Genomic DNA, 18,801 nt, shown 5'->3' with positions numbered 1-18,801 from the left:
AACCAGTGGATACGAAACCAAAATTTGTCATGAATGACTGTAATGAAAGTGCCATTTATGGCAAGATTAGAACGCATTTTGTACCCGAAAATCGACCGTCAATAAAATATCCCCCCCCAAAAAAAACAAAAAACCAAGCCACAACTTTGCCAGTTATTATTTTTTTTTACAATTTATTTTCAAAATCAAAGTTCTAGCAATTTTTTGATTCAATAAAGGTGAGAATAGTATTGCGTACGAGTTTTCAAAGGCTTCGATTTACGAACCGAAAAATTTACGGCACGAGCCGGAGGCGAGGGCCGTAACGAGGTTCGTAAAGAACCCTTTTTGAACGAGTTTTGTATGCTATTTTCCCGCCTGAGAACCCAAAATCTATTTTGAAGTTAGAAGGTGGAAAAATGACTTTCCCGTACCGATCATCTAACACTGATCGTATCTAAATTCCTCATCTATATGAGGTATTGTTTTATAAGATTACAGTATGTATATTTTTGAATGTCGGTTTTCGGGTGCAAGATGCATTCTAACCTTGCCGTAAATGGCACTTCTTCAATACCAACAAAACTCTTCACCAGAATGAAATGACAAAAATATTTTGAATCTCTACGAATCTTAAAGTTCCTCAATTGGTATAATCGTGGCGGCTGGTTAAACTTCGACCACCCTCGAGCCTCAGCTCTCGGTCTATAAAATATTGAAAACTTTTTCAAAATTATATAAAATTTCGCAGTCAATAAATATTTTAATAATTTTTTGTGCCGATACTTCTAAAAAATACTATTTATTTGCATGATTCCACACCCATCACCTAACACAGTTATTTTTTTTTTTTTCTTCACTCTACCTCTTTGAAGATAGCATGGCAAATGTAGCATGCGAACAAATAAAATACCTGATAATTAGTCTCCTCTATAATGATTTAGAAATAAGTGTAGGAAAATCTTATTTTGAAGAGCATGTTAATTTGTAGAGTTTTAAGAATTCTGTCCATAATTCTTGGTCACCACATAGGTTTTATAAACTATATTTTTTTGTGTTAGTGGGATAGCAGAGATTGACAAACCTATGTAAAAATAGAATAGCCAGACAGAACGTAGTTGCAGCCTGATTTAATGAATCCTATCAAACAGCTATTAGTCAAGCCGAGTAAGATCATTCTTTCTCTTTTATGAGGCTCTTTTACCGTCAAGCTTGAATCAGATGGCGCCAGGGCACGTCGCGGCTGTCATGGCCGTCTCACTCACACAACATTACTTTTCAGTATTGTATGTATACAGGAAATTAAAGTGTAGTGGTAAAGCGCAATATTTGAAATTTTGAAATGAATAAGGAAGACAAGAAAGAATATTATGGGAGCTTAAAAGTTTCAGAATTGAAAAAGCTTTTAAAAGAGAAAGGAGCAAGAGTCAGTGAAAGAAAAGTAAAACTCGTGGACAGGTAAGCCATGACTTGGGAGCGGCAAAAATGTTGGTCTCCCAATTGCTTCGAGCCACTTTTTTTTTATCACACTATCAGAAGGAAATTTAAATTTCACTTTCTTATCGCAGGATATTACACTGCACTTCATTTTTCCTACTATCTTTAAACGTAAATGCAAACAAAAATTGTCTGCAAACAACAGCAATCATTTACAAAGGAATTATGTCTTCTGCTTTGCTCATTACACAGATAGGCTCACGAACACAATACACAACTGTAAATTTGACGGTGTGTACGTATGACAGCCGCGACGTGCCCTGGCGCCATCTGATTCAAGCTTGACGGTAAAAGAGCCTCATACGCAGAGCTGCATAGCCTGATGTCCCAGACGAACGAACTGAATTGGCGCTACTGATAAGGTGAAGTACCCAGTAGTGGGACAGTAATAAAAATAGCACCAGCAATTGAACAGTCTAATATAATTAACATTTTCGAATAGAAGACGTTTTCATATAGGAAAAACAAATTTATTTATAATCTATCAATGCACAATAATGGCTGATGAAAAAAACTATCTTTAAAACTCTTTTTCGTTTTTAAGTGAAAAAATATGTTTTAAATGCGAAGCATGTAAGCCTGCTGTCTAATAATAGATCCCTTTAATATAATAGGAGTATTTCTATACTCAGTACTTGGACACGGAAAAAATAGCTAAAAATTATAATTTATAGTTAGGCATAGAACGTTCGAGTGATTTTCTAATTAAATTTACGTTGCAAAATCTATATTATTATAATTTTTTTTTATGTTTATCAGAGTTGAACACATCAAAAAATATAAATAACTCTGTCCAAGAATAGCTTCCATTCGATAACATAAGATTTTTCCTATACCTGGTACTTGGATGGTAAAAAACACTTAAAATTATTGATTATTACTCAATATTAAATGTTAATGTTACTACTGTTCAAAACTAAAATGAAGTTAAATGATGACCAGAAACTATACCATGTAATGAAAAAAAATATAATCATTGAGCAGTTACGAGATGTGAGAAAGCATTTTAAAATTAGGTCTATCCTAACCTTTCCATTTAATTAACGTGGAGTATCCAATTACTGGTCCCAAGTCTCATGTTGGTTTCAGTACCTGGACACAATTGTCCAGGTACTGGGTCTTGATGATTTTTCTTTGATATTAATTTTTTCTTTGTTTATTAAGCTGATGTTATTAATTTTTTTCTAATAAATAAAAATAAATTTAAATAATTAATGCAATGTTTTTTTTAATATCACTTTTTGTTAGTTTTTTATAAATCAGCAAACAAAATTTTGACTGTCAAAAGTGTCAAACTACTGGGTTTTACCTTAGTAAGCAGCACAGTTCAGTACAAATAGGGCAAAATTCAAAAGTGGTTCCAGAATCCCGGGAAAATTGAAAAACTCTAACCCAAGCTCTTAGATCCAATGACCCGGTCACCCTAAAGTTTTTAATCACTTAGCCCAAAAATCTCAAAGCCTTTAAATATTTAACTTAGTTTATCATAATTTATTTAACCTCGTTGCCTAGTGCCATAAGCAGTCATACATGCATTAAATAAAAAAATTACTTACAACAAGCTAAAATTATAAACTTTTATTAGCAGATATGTTGCAGCAGTGGTCAGGTGAAAGGAGAAATAAATGTTCTATTGATTACATAACTAAGAACTTTTTAAAAGTATGTAATACAAAAGATGTATACATACAATATATAGTTGATTTATTTCTTACATATATTATATAAAGAATAATACTTTTTAAGTAATAACACAAGCACCCATCACCAGATAACCTAGGGCTCTTACTGTTGAATAATAATTTGTTAATTTATAACACAAACGCCTATCACTCAATGGTCCGGGGCGCTTACTGGCCACTTCATTAGTTACAAAATTATTATTTTATCACAAGCGCTAATCAACAGATAACCTAGGGTGTTTACTGGTCACTCTATTAAAAAATAGATTGTTAATTAATAACACAAGGGCCTATCATCCAATAACCTGGTGCACTTACTGGCCACTTTATAAGTTGGAAAATTATTATTTTGTAACACAAGCTCCAATCACCAGATAACCCAAAACGCTTACTTGATTCATTATAAGTTAATAAATTGTAACTTCCTAACGCAAGCGCATATCACCAGGTAACTAAGGATGTTTACTAGCCCCTTGATAGTTTGATAAATTTTTATTTTATAGTACAAGTGCTAATCACCAGATAACCAGGAGTACATACTAGGCACTTTATAAATAAAAAATGATTACACAACACAAGTACCAATCATCAGATAACTTTCGAGGAGCTTGCAAACAACTTAATAAATTATAATTAAAATAGGTATTAACACTAGCACCAATTATAAAGTAACTTAAAACGCTTACTTTCCACTTTGTTAGTTGATAAATTGTTACTTTCATACGCAAGTGAAAATGATCAGGCAACCCAGGGAGTTTGCTGCCCTTTTGATATGTCAATAAAGCACTATTAAATAACACAAGTTCCTATCACTAGATAATTTGATGCGCTTACTGGCTGCTTCATAAATTAATAAAAAAACGATGAACAATATTAACACCAATAACCAGGTAACTCAAAACGCTAACTGCTTACTTTATTAGTTTATGAAGTGTCACTTTATAACACAAGCGCTGAATACCAGATGACCCGGAACGTTTTCTGACCACTTCATTATTTAATGAAGTATTACTTGATAACACTAGCGCAATAGTTATTTATTGAGGAGTATACTGTTATTGCGTAATGTTTTAAGAATTTGTTATATATTTAACAAGTGCCCTAAATCACCTGCTAACAAGTGATGATGTTACGTATGGTTTTGATTGATTTAATTAGTAGTCAGTAGGCACCCGAAGTTGTCTAGATTTGTGTTATGAAGTATTGTTTTATAATGTACTCAAGTGGCAAGTAAACTCCCAGAGTTACCTGGTAATTGGCACTTGCGTTATTCATTGTTTTTAAATTAATTTATTGAGTTTCCTTAAAGCTCCCTTTAATGACGTGTTTAAATCACGAAGTAATAATTTATTAACTAATAAAGCAGCCAATAAGCGTTTCAAGTTACCTGGTGATTGGCACTTGTTTTGTTTAATCGTACTTTAAAGATTAATTGAGTAGCCAGTAGGTGCCCTGGATCATTAGATGATAAGCGTTTATGTTATAAATTAGCAATCTGTTATTTCTAGTAAACAATCATGGGTGTAAAATTTCTATAATTAGTAAAACTATAAAGTACTTATTTCTATGGAAACACTTTAAAATTATGAAACTAAAAAATAATATACTGTGTACAGATTTACAACTTTCATTATTGTGAATAGATATTGGAAACGGAACTATTAAGTCTTTTAATTTTTAAATTTCTCAGAGATAGAAAACTGATTATGTTTACTGTAGACAAATTTGTAGGGATAATATAAATAGCTGCCTAAACAAATAAATTCTAAAAACTCATAACGAACTTTTGTATATTTTAAATGATAAGATTTTGAACCTTATTAAAGAGAAAGAACACACTTATTACATCATAGATTATGCAAAATATAAAGTTAGACCTTTGTTTTCTCATGTTCAATTATATGTATTGGTATCAAGATGTTAAAATTCTGGAAATATATTTATACGAAATAATTCAGGGAATCGAGCAAACATTGAGAACATTGTACGGCAATAAAATTTTGATTGTTAACAATTTTATTATTATTTTTTGTCAAAGATTATTCCTTATATTGTATTGTATTGTATTTATTTAACTCCTTGTATAGATTTAAACCTTTGACATATATATACCCCACGTACGACGTGCCGTGTATTTATAACTCGCTATCAAATCTAAATTACCCGCTTCTTCCCGATTACTTTACCCTCTCTGCCCTTCTGATTCCCTACTCTGCAACTTTTTATTATTCTCTATGACTTGTTTTCTATTTGTTACCATGGTTAACTTCAGTACTTGATGTGGCAAATTTTTCAAATTCCATAAAATACTTGTATACTACCTCAACCGGATCCCCTTTATGAAGTCTGACTTTTATCTTATTATCTCTTCTGACCCTTTTAGCCCCATTTCCTCTAATACTTTGACCCATTTCTTATTGATTTTTTTCTTTTTTGCTTGGCAAGCAATAATATGCTGAATATTTTTCTCCTTTCTCAAGCACACCCTACAAATGATATCTTCAAACCCCTTCTTTCCCGCCTTTCCTGCGATCCCACATCTAATCCTCGTCCATTGCTTCTTTGTACTTTCTCCCCACCACTTCTTTCTCCGGTAGTCTTCCACTCCTAACTTGAGTTTGATGTATTTATAATCACAATACTCCGAATTGTCGATCCTCCCCCAATCCAGCTGTACTTCCTGATTTTCCTTAACTTTTAGTCCCTCTGACATTCTCCTTACTAAATCCTATCCCTCCACAGTATCAAACACTCCTTTTAGATCTACCCCATCGCCTACTTCTTTAAAGGCTTCCTCTACTAGTTTTTGCCAAGTTGATGCATTTTTATTTTGAAGCCCCCTTATTTCCTTTGTAAGCATATTTTAAACCATCTATTGTCCTTCATCTCTGCTATTTTTGTCAGGTCATCTCCTGCCCTCCTCCTAGTTTCAATTTCTAGACTTTTCCTGTCTGATTTTCTTTTCCAAATGTACGCCGAAGTATTCTCATTGACTCCCAATGCCATTTTAACGAATTTTCTCTGTCTTTTCTCGATCTGCTCTCATCTTTTCCACCCCCACTCCTCTACTCCATATAAACAGTCGGCCTTCGCTATCGTGTCTAATAGATAGTCTTCCTTTTAAACTACCTAATTTTGCTCTTTTCCATACTCCCCAAACTGTATTCATTGTGTTGTTTATCTTATTTGCAGTTTTATTTACATGCATACTCAGTACATTCTTTGTTGAGAACCAAAACCCAAGATATTTATATTGGCTTACAATATGTATCGTCTTCTCTCTGAATCGAGATTTGTCATTTTTTTACCCCGTCCCCTTTCCTAAATATCATTACCTTTGCTTTCTCCGTGTTTATTTCGATCTTATTTTTCTCCTCATACTTTTGCAGATAATTCATCATGCTTTGTAAGCCCTTCTTACTGCTAGCCACCGCAGCTACATCATCTGAAAATTTCAAACTGAAAACTTTTTCCCCCTCGATAACAACTCCTTCCTCATTGTTTTCCTTCCACTTATCCTCGATATCTTTCATGTAGATGTTGAACAGAAACGGGCTCAAGAGACACCCTTGCCTTACGCCTATCTTTGTCTCCCATCCCTTAATTATTATTGCTTCTTCAAAAATCGTATTCACTACCCATGTTAATTTCTTGAACAATGATTTCTGTGATTCCTTGAAAAATTCTGCACTTATCCCATCCTTTCCCGCTGCTTTTTTATTTTTCACTTTTCTTAACGCCTTACTCACCTCCAGTTTGCTCATCTCTATGTTTATTTCTTCACGTTCCTTTGGGTCGTTCCTCCTCTCCCGTCCTCTCTTGTTCCACTCTGTTAATTTGCTCCTAAGATCTCTTTAAAATGTGCAACCCACTCTTCCTTTCTTATGTCTCCCCCTCTATTTTTCCTCCTTGACCTGAATTGGGCTATTGCTTTCCAAAACTCTGTCATTTTCTTACTCTCTTCCACTAATTTCCATTTCCTTTGCTTCTCCTCTTCCACCTTTCTCTTTCTCAACTCCCTCATCAATCTTCTCTCTCTTTATAACTCCTTCTTACCTTTACCTTCTTTAGATTTCGCTCACTTTTTTAAAGCCCTCCAGACCTTTTTTTTTGGTTCATAATTTTCACTAATGCCCTTTTTCACTATCCCTCACCTTTCCACTGTTTCCCAAATTTCGTCGATCAACTCGTCCCATATTTCTAGCGTTCTTTCACCTTAGATCTCAAAGTCCTCCCCCCTATTAAACATTTCTTGTTTGTAATGTTCTTTTTCCCTATTACCCCATTTTAACCTTTTTATATCGTCCTCCTTTTCTTTTTCCGTCTCCTCATTCTTCCTCCCTCCTCCTTCCAATTCCACCTCTGTTGGGAGGTGATCTGATTCCATTTTTATGCCCACTCTCAATTCTTTTATCATGCTACGTTGTTCACTTTCAAGCTCCAGTACCAGATCAAGCACTGAACAACCTCCATTCCCCACAAACCTTATTTCTCCCTCCCCCCCCCAGTCTCCTCCATTTGCTTCATTTCTTATTGTGAATCCCATCTTTTCACACATATCTAATAGTTTTTTTCCCTCTCTGTTCGTCACACTGTTGCAAGAATTCCTGCTTTCCTCCATCTCCCCCTCGTAGTTTATTTGCCACTTTCTTATACGTGCATTTAAGTCCCCTACTATTATTACTTGCTCACCCCTGTTCCACTACTCCTTTTAATTTTGTTATGAATACATCAATATTAACTTTACAGTCAACAAAAATTAAAAATAGTTTCTTATCGCTTCTTATAATTATACCCGAAATCATCACTCTATACTCACGGAGCTGAAACTAGCCTCACGCCGAAGTAGCCTCACCAGGGACGAATCGGGCCTGAGGGGCCCCGGGGTTTGGATTTATTTTTTTAGTTGAGCCAAAAAACAATAGACATCACTATCATAATCTCACACATGACTTCAATAAGTCTTTCAAGCCGTGAAAGGCCGCCAGGCTTGGAAAACCCCGAATTTTCCGTCAATACGTATACACACGTTAACTAAAAAAATGAGAAAAAAATTTGTATTTTTTTTTCAACCTATTGCGCCACTTCAGAACCAAATACAATACATTTTTATTAGTCCCACACACAATTTCTAAAAGTTTTCTAAGCCGTGAAAAGCCGCCAGGCTTGGAAAACACTGAGTTTTCCGTCGATACGTATACACACGTTAACTAAAAAAATGAGAAAAAAATTTGAATTTCTTTTTAAATCTATTGCGCCACTTTAGAACCAAATACAATACATTTTTATTAGTCCCACACACAATTTCTAAAAGTTTTCTAAGCCGTGAAAAGTCGCCAGGCTTGGAAAACACTGAGTTTTCCGTCGATACGTATACACGCGTATACTAAAAAAATGAGAAAAAAATTTGTAATTTTTTTTTAATCCATTGCGCCACTTTAAAACCGTATGGAATCCATTTCTATCAGTCCCACACACATTTCCAGTAAGTTTTCTGAGCCGTGAAAGGCCGCCAGGCTTGGAAAACACTGAGTTTTCCGTCGATATGTGTACACGCGTAAACTAAAAAAATGAGAAAAATTGTATATCTTCTTATAATCCTGTATCATAAGAAATATAAAGTAATGTTATCAATCTTATAAATGATTTAGGATGATTGGAGTTGCTGTTATGCATTATTAATTTTATGGTTTAATGCGAGGTTTAATGTTAGCTAACAGGCAGAGAAAAATTCATTGTCACTTCTTTCTCGTAGATAAGCTTTTTTAAACGTATAGAAGAAAAATTTATATCTTTAATGGTGGCCAATTCTTCCATCGGGTCACTCTAAAAATTATCGGAGTATATTGCAATAAGTACTAACTATCAATGGAATTAAATTTAATGTATCACAAAAGCCACCAGCCAGAGACAAATGCGCTTATTCCTCTTTCGTGGAGATAAATTTTTTTTTAAGCATGCAGAAGAAAAATTTTTTATTTTTAAAATGGTGACCGATTTTTTCATTGCGCCACCCTTAGAATCATTAGAGTATGCTGCTAAATTTATAACATAAGAATATTATATAAATCATGGTATAATAAAAGCCGCCGTGTTGGGAAGTATGCGCCTTTTCTATTGACGCATAGACAACCGTTTTGAAGCGTCTACACAGAAAATTGAGTATTTTAAAAAATGTGACGGATTTTCTTATTGCGCCACTCGAAGAATCATTGCTGGAGATTGCAATATATAATATTTTCTAATTTTATTCAGTTTAAGGTGTAAAAAAAGGCACTAGGCTGGGAAAACAATGAGCCTTTTTTTCTTACGCGTAGATAAACGTACAGACAAAAAAATCATTTTTTTTTAATTGTGGTTAGTTTTACATGGACAGATGAAGAGAAACGATCGATAAAAACTATATATCCTTGTACATTATTGTTAACAACTCGACCACAGTCATATAAGCTTAAATGGAACTATTAAACTGGTTTATATTTTCTGTACTAACAAATACACTTTTTAAGTGATGGTTTTGCAAACATTGAAGTACAATATACAAATAAGAGGTAGAATAGTTTAATTCAAACTTTTTTGTACTGCTTTTCGCTATCAATAAGAATTTTTTACTGTGTTGAGTTGAAATTGTATTTTCTACCAATTTCCGTACTGTAAAATGCCATTGAGATAGAAAAAAGTGTTTTAATGAGAATAGTAAGTAATTTTTGTCGTGTACGATTTATTAAGATGTATAACTTAAGTTTGTTAAATAAAATATGTAAAAGTTTGCAGACCAAATTCTGATATCCACAAGTTAATAGTAACGTATGTGTTGATATATCTATTTATAATTGTATTTTTATTGTAGGAATAAGAGTAGTATGCTCTTTTTACAATTATTTATTTTTATAATTCATACAAAATACTGTTGGGTTTTTTTTCAAACACATTTTTGTGTTTGACAGACTAGTGTAATAACTATCACAAAATGTTGTCATATTTTTCAAGGTACATTTGTAAAAAGTCGTTCAAATCCATTTAGTGGGTCAATATTTCAATTTTGCATTAGATTTTATGATTACGTAATATTTTGTAAGAAAAAATTATTTTAATGGAAGCTAGTATTCTATTACTTGATTAATAAGTGAAGTGTTGACAAAAATTCTAAGGTTGATGCAAATACTAAAATAGTCTTTTCTCTTTTAATTTTGATAACATTTAAATTAATTTTTTTACATATGTCCTTACATTCATTTATAACAATGAATCTTGCTTTGGATACGATACTTTTTTCTGATAATTTGCAAGAATCGTCGATAAATTTTTTTTTTACGTTAGACATGTCTTTCTCTCCAAAAAAATACTGTGTACCTGCACATGTAATGTAAGCCCACGAGCAGACGTGTGTACCGCAATTTCCATGCGTATCTGAAGAATCAGTTTGAAGTGGTATGTCACTTGGAATATGTAAGATCCACTGGGACCACGATACACTTCTCCCCTTACGAATAGTGAGGCCACTAAACATTTCAATAAATAAACATACGTTCTCAATTAAATTTTTTGGAGGCATACCTCGTAAGGAATCTAAGAACATCAACTTCTTCAATGATGGCAAAACAATTAGTAAAGTCCAATGATTATTTTGTACGTTAACAGGCAAAATATAAAAATAACAAAGGTCTATTTTCGAGGTCCATTCTCTCCACATATCACTTATTTTATCGTTTGATAATAATGACGTCGCGAAAAACGTGTCAAATGCTAAAGCGGTTAATGGAGATATACAATTTTTAGTAAAAATCCTCAGAAATCCATTGATGATCGCATCATCTAACCATTGATTAGTCAACAACGTTTGCAAACTCTGAACGTAAATGTCTATTCCCTCCACTGTAACTTTACTACACGTAAAATTTTCTTCATAATTTTCTTTATTTCTAAAAATGTCAAGTATAATGGGAAATTCTTGATTAACATTCAGTTATTGAAAAACTGGGGATTCATTTTTTTCTGCGATTGGTACTTCGGATTTTTTTTTTTGGTCGATGAAATTCATGCAAGTATTAGTTTCGCTATTAATACTGGTAATATTGCCAATTTTGTTGGAATTTTTTTTGTTTTTTAATTTTTTAATTTTTAAAAAATTTTTTAAACCACTAATTATTTTACTAGTTTTGGTTTGTTTCTTAGAATTTATAACTGATAATTTTATTTCAATTTTTCGATTTTGTCCTTGCCTTTTTTTGCTCATAAATCTACTTCTTTTGTAATAAATCTTCATCCTTTTTGTTTTGACTTTTTCCAAGTTTCTTCGGAAAATCTTTTGTCCTTAAAGCTTTCTTGACTTTCAGAAATCATCTCTTCATCTCTTTTATCATCTGCATTGCCTTTCTTTCGTTCACGATTTTTTTATAATTCTCGTAGTTTTTAATTTAAAAGTTCTTTCTCTAATTAGTTGTTTTATAAATGGTTCTTTTTTTTTTAACGTAACGAGTAACTTCAATATTTTTTTTTCCTTTCAAAAACATATTTTTTTCAACGTTCTAGTAGTTTTCAATAGTTCCGTTGGAGTCTCTTGTTGTATTAAATCGCGAAATGATTAATGCAGACCACAGTGGTACACACGGCATAAAACATTCAAGTAAGTAATTTATAAACGGTTCGCAATAAAAATATTTAATTTTTTTAAGTAAGAATTATCAAACAAAATTTCTTGCTGCAAATAACGAAAAAACATATGAAAAGGATAAAGCTTTTTAGCATCTTCGTGGATAAGGATTTCATCAGAAATTCTATCTTTTTCAATGTCATATTTTATGTGTAAATTTTCTTTTTCTTCAACTTGCCTTTCTTCTTCCAATTTCTCAATATTATCGAAAAATTTGTATGAGGCATTGATGCATTTTGGTCGGTTTTTGGTTAAAAATGTTGTAAAAATATGAGCTGCAACTACAATGATTTCGTCAAATGTCGTACAGTGAATTAATTTTGTTATTGCGTGGGTAGCGAATAGTTTGACATCATCATCATAAAAAATCTGAGGCCGAAAAGTGCTATCGGTTTTTTCCCTATTACTTCATTGTTAATTTGTTGCAGATACATGGATAACTTCATGTTAATAAAACTTAGTGACGCTGCCTGCAAGTACCTAGAAACAAAAGTATGCTCTTACCTTTATTTTAAAAAAAATTACCTCAAATCGGTTGGGTAGATATAGAGTTATTTTATTTATGGATAAAAAGTGCTTTATCTCCCACTGTGGCATCCGTAAGAAATTTTTTTTTCCGCCTTCGAGTGGTTTGGGGAGGCTGGTACTTCGTCTGGCGAAAAAGCAGTTTTCCGAAACTCGTTCGAAAAGTCTCCGTTACGACCCTCGTTACGGACCTCACCTTCGGCTCGGGCCGCAAACCTCTCAGTTCGCAAACAAAGACTTTTCAAACTCGTAGGAAAACTACTATTTCGCAATTTTGTGCTGAAAATGGGTGTTTTCCGCACTGATGTTAGTGTGGAAAATCGATTTTCCCACATAGTAAGTGGCAAATATTTTCCGCATACTGTGCGGAAAAACCTTTTCTACATCTAGACGATGCAACATATAATTGCCCATGAGAAAATAATGGTTTTCTAAGGTATAATCTTAAGGCATCAAAACTTTGACCTTGAGATTTATTGACAGTCATAGAAAAAGCTAAGATCAATGAAAATTGTTTTCTGTACAATATAAATGGTAGCGAAGAAGAATTGTTTGTATTTAGTGTTATTCTTGGAATAAAGACTTTATTCCTTTTTTTTCACCTGTGATTATTTCAGCTTCGATGTTGTATTTTAATAATTTTGTAATTTGTAATCTTGTACCATTGCAAAGTTCTTCAGGTACGTTTAAGTTTCGTACTAACATAACAATAGCGTTGATGTTAAAATCTAATTCGTTTGAAAAAAGACCTCCTTTAATACTATTTAAATATTCTGTAGGGAAATCAATATAAATATCATCGTCTGAATTATCTACTCCTTTGTGAGTTGCTTTATCAATACTATAATACGTTACTAATGTTCCTACCATATTGTTTAAAATTTTTTTGTTCAACAAATGTGTGTATTCATTGTGAGATGTTAATATAGCTTTAATTATAAAAGAACCATCATCATTATTAAAAATTTTAGAACATATATCATTTGTTCTCCATGTCTGAGGAATTCTAAAAGTTTTAATTTTGCCTTCTCCTATATCCAGTAGCAATGAAGAAAATTTTTTATCAATCGAACGTATATTATTTTTTAAATAAAAAATATTAAACAAAAGCTAAAAATTGGAAAATTTTATGGTTTCTTGAACAATAGTAATTTTGCTTCCGTTTTTTACTACTCGGAGAATTTGACGAAAGTCTCAACTTAAAATTATTATTTTATTTCCAAATGGTTTATTACTACTAGATTAATCTTTTAAAGTCCTATCAATGATTTCTAATTTTTTTTTTGGTATCTTAGAAGCTTCATCCCAAATAATTACTTCTACATTACGTAATTTTTGTTTATTTGGCTCAAACTGGAAGAACGCACTTTCTATAGTGCTTAAGTCTAAAAGAAGTCTGAAAGTTCTGTGAGTGGTTATTCTCTTTGGAAACAGAATAGAAGTAATACTTGTCCAACCCATTGTAAGAAAGATCTCTGTAGATGTAAAATAAAGATTTTTTTTTTCGTTGCAATTTGGGAGTCTAATTCACTGTCACATTTTTGTTCAGATATTTTTTATTTTTTTAAAACGAATTTAACGAAGTAAAAGTAAACGAAAAAAAAAGTACAAATGGGCCAAAATTTTATTTATAAAAAATTAAAAGAAAAAAACCAATAAACTAACGATACTGTCAAAACAAAATCAATCTGTAATCGTGACAATATCGTAATTTTTTTATTTTTGACGATATTTGAAATCTTTTAATACGTTGTCCTTTTAAATATATAAAAATAAGGCATTAATCAGGGAAAATAAAAATGATTGTTAAAAATTCATGTTATAATTATAATTAATATACATTTATTACATACATCAATTTTAAGTATAAATTAATATACTTCGTGTTTTTTTCCATACTTCGTAAATCTCTATTTGCAATTACGGGGGTTGGTGCACAGGGGGCAGATATAGTTATAAGAGTTAAGAACGAGGTTTTAGAAATATCTATTGACACATACAGGATCGACAGCTCATTTAAAAAAAGGGGCCACTAGAAAGAATAATAAAGCTCACCAAAAAAAAAGTCAAGGGCACATCTCTTTTTTTATACAAACTTTACCACTTTTGTTCGGAATTAGCAGCTTGTTCTTCATATTTCCTTATAAGCAGCCCAGTAATCATTCTCCAGCGTAGAACATGTATTCCCGAGTATTTTCGAAAAATGCCGTAGTCTTCCGAATTCCGTCAAATATACTTTAACATATTTTTTTTCGTACTAACAATTAATTTTATGATTTTTTAAGGCTTTCTAAGATATGAATGCAAAGTTTATTTTGAAAAAATTAGACTTACAACACAACAAGAGAGGGGGGTTGGCGCATATAGCGCGCAGGGGGGCGAAGTGTTGTGTTGTAAGTCGAATTTTTAACAATCATTTATTATTTTCCCTGATTAATGCCTTATTTTTATATATTTAAAAGGACAACGTATTAAAAGATTTCAAATATCGTCAAAAATTAAAAAATTACGATATTGTCACGATTACAGATTGATTTTGTTTTGACAGTATCGTTAGTTTATTGGTTTTTTTCTTTTAATTTTTTATAAATAAAATTTTGGCCCATTTGTACTTTTTTCTTCGTTTACTTTTACTTCGTTAAATTCGTTTTTAAAAAATAAAAAATGTCTAAACAAAAATGTGACAGTGAATTAGACTCCCAAATTGCAACGAAAAAAAAAATCTTTCTTTTACATCTACAGAGATCTTTCTTACAATGGCTTGGACAAGTATTGCTTCTATTCTGTTTCCAAAGAGAATAACCACTCACAGAACTTTCAGACTTCCTTTAGACTTAAGCACTATAGAAAGTGCGTTCTTCCAGTTTGAGCCAAATAAACAAAAATTACGTAATGTAGAAGTAATTATTTGGGATGAAGCTTCTAAGATACCAAAAAAAAAATTAGAAATCATTGATAGGACTTTAAAAGATTAATCTAGTAGTAATAAACCATTTGGAAATAAAATAATAATTTTAAGTTGAGACTTTCGTCAAATTCTCCGAGTAGTAAAAAACGGAAGCAAAATTACTATTGTTCAAGAAACCATAAAATTTTCCAATTTTTGGCTTTTGTTTAACATTTTTTGTTTAAAAAATAATATACGTTCGATTGATAAAAAATTTTCTTCATTGCTACTGGATATAGGAGAAGGCAAAATTAAAACTTTTAGAATTCCTCAGACATGGAGAACAAATGATATATGTTCTAAAATTTTTAATAATGATGATGGTTCTTTTATAATTAAAGCTATATTAACATCTCAAAATAAATACACACATTTGTTGAACAAAAAAATTTTAAACAATATTGTTTAAGAAACTCTTTATTTGTTGAGTACAAGGGAAGCGGACCCGGCGACAATGAATAGCGTGCTTTCTGCGTACTATGCTCTGCTGATATTTTTGGTGGACTAGCTGTCTCGAGCGGCTTGCTGGCTGCTGCTGGTGTGGCTTGGCTGGTAGAGGCTTGTAGCTGGCCAGCTGATGCTTGAACCTGTGTATCAGGAGACGAACTGAGCTGGTCCCGGCACAGGCTGTCGATGCCAGCGGTAGCGGTGTAATGAAGCGCCGAGACGATTAGGAGGGGAGGCCGACCGACAGTATATCGTCGAACGAAACATTTCGCCCGCCTCGTTCCAGGAACGAAACTTCAAGTCCCGCCCGCCGTATCCAGAGCGGTTTCGCCTCCGGGCGATGCAGGCTGAGAGGCCGTCCGGGTTATCACAAGAAGCAGCGTGACTTTCGTGATTGGCCTGGTGTATTCTCCCGTCGCCGTTCGGACGGTCACAGCGCGTACAAGGCCGTCCAGGCCAGGGTGAACACCAGTTACACGGCCGAGAGGCCAGCGGCCGTTGGTCGAGAGTAGAGATGAGTCAAGGATGGCGACGATATCACCCAAGGTCAGGTTCCGATGAGGGGTGATCCACTTCGATCGCTGTTGAAGAGTATTAAGATACTCCCGACTCCATCGGGCCCAGAATTGTGCTCTGATGCCCCGGACAAGCTCCCAGTGAGCCAGATGGTCGAGATCCTGATCGGGTGGCGCGGCCTCGATGATTGAATTGAGGGGTGCTCCGATGAGGAAGTGACCGGGGGTCAGCACGCCCAGGTCGTCCGTGTTGCCCGACAGTGGAGTGAGGGGTCGGTTGTTGAGGACAGCTTCGATCCCGACCAAGACGGTTGAGAACTCCTCGTATGTCAGGTGCCGTGAGCCCATGACTCGTCGGAGATGACCTTTGACGGACTTGACCGCGGCCTCCCAGAGACCTCCAAAGTGAGGGGCCCCGGGTGGAATAAAATGCCACTCGATACCTTGATCCGCTAGGGCACCCGCGACGAGGTCCCACCGGTGCTCAGCAAGACGGAGCGCGTCGCGCAACTCGGTGTCAGCTCGATGGAAGCACGTCGCGTTGTCGCTCCAGAGTTCAGACGGTTTTCCCCGGCGCCCAGAGAAGCGGGTGAGAGCCGCAAGAAAGGAGACGGTTGATAGATCGCCTACGAGCTCCAGATGTAGTGCCTTCGTGGTAAGACAGACAAATATGGCGATGTAACCCTTCGTGGTGCGAACGCCTCGGCCCTTAGCTGCGAGGACGTGGAACGGCCCAGCGTTATCGATTCCAGTGCGACCGAAGGCGCGGAAGGGAGTAACTCGTGACCGTGGGAGAGGAGCCATCAATTGGATAGCTGATCGGGCTTGGAGGCGAGCACAAGTAACGCAACTGCGTAGGAAAGCCTTGACTTTCCGGGAGCCACCGATGATCCAAGCACGCTTGACGGTGTACGCGCTGGTGGTGCGAAAGCCCCCGTGGAGCGCTCGGTGATGGGCCCACGTGATCGTAAGCGTGACGAGAGGGCAAGCGCCGTCAAAGATGGGTGGGTGTCGCTCCGCGAAGGTCATCTCGGCGTGCTGGAGGCGACCGCCCACACGCAGAACGCCGTCTGTATGGACGAAGGCTGCGAGCGATGTCAGTGGGTGCCGCTTGAGAAGGGCGCGGCCCGTGCGAAGCAGTGCAAGTTCATCAGAGAAGGCACGCTGCTGGCTCAAGCGCACGCAAGCGAGGTAGGCATCGGTCAACTCGGTAGCCGTCGGTGCTGAGAGCATCGGTCGTGTAGGGGCTCCACCGAGATGGAGTCTCGCCCACCGACGCAGGTGGGTGAGGGTGCGCAGGAGGACGCCCAGATCGGAGAAGTTCGAACTCGACCTTTTGCGTGACGTTGCAGAGGCGAGGAGGTGAGGGCTGTGGCGGCTCGGAGGGCTCCTGGGGCCAACGATCAGGGCCTTCGGACAGCCAGGAAGGGCCAGTCCACCATGTCTGCTGGCGGTGTAGAGTCTGGGCATCGGTGCCTCGAGACGCCACATCGGCAGGATTGTCATGAGTAGGCACATAGCGCCAGATGTGCGGTGGCAGTACCTCCTGGATGTGGGTGACGTAGTTGTCGACGAGAGCGTGGTTGGTCGGCTCGGCAGAGCGGAGCCAGCGTAGAACGACTTGGGAGTCGCACCAAGCGTAGCATTGCTTGTCGTCGTGTATGAGGGCTCGAAACAGGTCCCTGAAGGATTCCCAGCCCTCTCGTCGTCCCGAGAAGGGCGGGATGGTGATCGTAGGCAACTTGGGCCCACGATGTGGTGCCGGTTCTCCGGCTGGGCGGATTTCCCCGTGGGCCCCGGGCGGGGCTAGTGCGAGCCGAGCGTCATACAGGTGTGACCGGGCATCGACGAAGTTGGCCTCTGCGGCGGCGTATATGTTGTCCGCGGCGTCGCCATGTTCGGTGGTTTCTGCGGTCAACAAACCCACGTGGTTGACCTGGAAGTCATTCCAGTAGGCGTCCAAGAGCTCAAGCCGAGCCGTGACGAGGCCTGTGGTCCAGTGGCTTGTCTCGGTGGCCTTTACAGCGGCCGTGAACCGAGCGATGACGTCGCCAAGCCGTTGTTGGGTGGCGAACAGGGCTGACGCCTGTCCGGTTTCCCTGAAAATCATGAATATAATGAGTTCGACGTTGAATCATCAACGGAACTCGAGGCGGACGCTTTTTAATCAGTTATAAGTCGCTCTGCTGAGCCAACTGTTTCGTAAGCGAGGCGACACGGCGCCAGGCGCTCGGAAAGGATGACTACTCTGCGAGCGAGGCAGCAAGGCGCCAGACGCTCAGTTGGCTGCATGAAATCCACGACACGGGCCTCACGGCGACCGTGGTGGTCTCGAGTGCGCGTGCACTTGTGAGCAGCAGTCATGCAATGCGGGCAACATGGCGGCCGCGGGGGCTAACGCTCGCACGGCGAGCAGCCAAACCTCAAATCCGCGACACGGGCATCATGGCGGCCGTGGCGGTCCAGAGCGCGCGAGCTTCAGTCGGCGTTGCCTGTAATATGGTGGCGGCAGTGGCTAACGCTCGCACAGCGAGCAGCCAATATGGCGGTCCCAAG

The 18,801-nt window shown here is 36.7% G+C and overlaps 1 protein-coding gene across 1 annotated transcript in view; it reads left to right on the top strand.

Annotated features, from left to right (window-relative positions):
• LOC106639926 (nuclear RNA export factor 1) overlaps positions 1-18,801 on the top strand; it is a 126,947-nt gene that overhangs the window by 1,486 nt on the left and 106,660 nt on the right. The gene's annotated exons all lie outside the window — the stretch shown is intronic.

The sequence above is a fragment of the Copidosoma floridanum genome, unplaced genomic scaffold, assembly GCF_036245765.1.
Source record: "Copidosoma floridanum isolate Cflo_tuat_1 unplaced genomic scaffold, Cflo_Japanese_pri ptg000002l, whole genome shotgun sequence".
Lineage (NCBI taxonomy): Eukaryota > Metazoa > Arthropoda > Insecta > Hymenoptera > Encyrtidae > Copidosoma > Copidosoma floridanum.
The sequence above is the reverse complement of the archived record's forward strand: the minus strand, read 5'-3'. Positions and strand labels throughout refer to the sequence as shown.